Raw genomic sequence first — 1,917 nt, 5'->3', positions numbered from 1 at the left:
TATGCTTGGAGTTTTCTTTGCGTGGTAGAATCCTGAATATAAAATTCGCGAAGAATGAAAGATAACGACAAAGCTGGAAAAATATGCAAGTTGGAGTGGCAAGGGCGGGCCCCATTGCTCAGATCGAATAGTTTACGCGTGCGAAGCCGCGGGTAAACTCTAGTTATTTAATATGTATTAAATGGTTAAATTAATAAATATACATCTTGTTCATATATTTGCACCACTGCAGCACTGACTGCACTTGCAATTTATGCTCCATTTCCACCCTCAGATTAAGAAGACACATTTTAACCCTTAATTGGGCATGGCGAAAGTATTGAATTTAGGGTATTACAAAGATATGTATATTTTTTATGCAGGTAGAAGATAAAAACACCATACTTAGTTTTTATATTTTTTTATTTTTATATAAAAAATTAACGTGGGAATTATACGCCTTCAGGCCATTATAAGTCTCTGGTTTCCATCTACTAGATTTTTTAAATAATTATTTTATTTACATTTATGTGAAATTTACACTGCCTTTAGGTCAGGCATCTTTAAGTGGAACTTTTTAAAACATGGAGCACCATATAAAGTGACCTGGCAATATACCGCTGTTGAGGCCAGTTTTTCCTCAACATTTTGCCTAAAGGATCCATATTATACGCAGGCTCTCTGTAGGTTCCTTGTAATGCTTCATCAGGTCTTGACTGTAGGGATTTTTCATCATAGGGCTCCAAAGGAAGTGGAGCTTCTGATATGCCTTGGCTGGGATCAATCAGGACTCGCCAGTAGTGACTCTCAGACAGGCTTAGGGGAATACCCTTACAGCTATATATATTTATACCAATTAAAATATCATTATGCTCAGGCATATTATATTTTAATTGCTATAAATGCAGTTAGTGTTACTTGACATGATTGAATAAATATCATGATTTTTATTATAAAAAGTTAGTAATACTAAACACTTAGTTAGAAACACTGGCATTTTCTTGGACGCTTTGTCTGTACTGCTTCTTATTGACACAAATCGATGGACGGCTCACCTGAAATAAGATTTGAGTGTAAACAAAAAAGGAATCATACTGTAAATATTGAAAATTTTAAAAAAAATATACTCACAAAATAAAATGTTATCTTCGGTATATCCGCATTTTTAATTTGATCTTATTTCGCGTTGATCCAAACATTATTGTCCAGCATAAAGCTGTTATCTGACTGCTCGCTCTCTGAGGAGCTCATGAGCATACTGAGAGCTATATCCATATGATCGCTTCTAGAGAAGTCGAGAGATTTTTTGATCTGCAAGAATAAAATAACAACATGTATGGATAAATGTGATTTATTAAAGGTCTGAAGTATTTATTTCCCACACGGTGAAAACTACCATCCTTATGCGGTCACAAGTACAATATTTCCCACAACTTTTAAAGGTCCGAAAATCACTGAAATACTACCGTAATCACTAAAATATAATTACGTGTATGTAATACAACTCAAAATCTATCGAATACAACTATTCAATAAAACTTACCGTATTTTTTCGCGACATGGTGATTTTTTAAAAATATTCCGTACGTATTCAGCTTTATTTTGTTGACACCAACTGACGTTTCTGACTTTGACATGTGTCAAACATGACATGTTTGCGTTTCGTTTCCCGATTTTTTTTGGGCACAGACAAATCAATACAGTTTTATATTTGACACTAAGAGGGATAGCTACCTTCAGAGCGATAACAGCATCGCAAAATATGAGTGGGAAATATACTCCTTATGCCCAATTAAGGGTTAATTACTGCGGCCGCCATTATAATTTTTAAAGTAATCCGCTTACGATCCCAGTGTTGCTGCTTTAAAATATTTTGACTAGGGATGTGACATGTGACTATTTCCAAAACTTAATTATTTTGAAGATTCGATATTAAAT

At 34.3% G+C, this 1,917-nt stretch overlaps 1 long non-coding RNA gene across 1 annotated transcript; it reads right to left on the bottom strand.

Moving 5' to 3' along the window:
* Positions 1-994: 994 nt before the first annotated feature.
* Positions 995-1,637, bottom strand: LOC141439195 (uncharacterized). The gene is made up of 3 exons (XR_012452570.1): positions 1,523-1,637; positions 1,111-1,290; positions 995-1,034 (listed from the first exon to the last, which is right to left on the bottom strand). It is a non-coding gene; the product is annotated as an uncharacterized lncRNA (long non-coding RNA).
* Between the last annotated feature and the right edge of the window lie 280 nt (positions 1,638-1,917).

This window comes from Choristoneura fumiferana, chromosome 20 (genome assembly GCF_025370935.1).
Source record: "Choristoneura fumiferana chromosome 20, NRCan_CFum_1, whole genome shotgun sequence".
NCBI classification, from domain to species: Eukaryota; Metazoa; Arthropoda; class Insecta; order Lepidoptera; family Tortricidae; genus Choristoneura; species Choristoneura fumiferana.
This window is presented reverse-complemented; position numbering and strand designations above follow the sequence as displayed.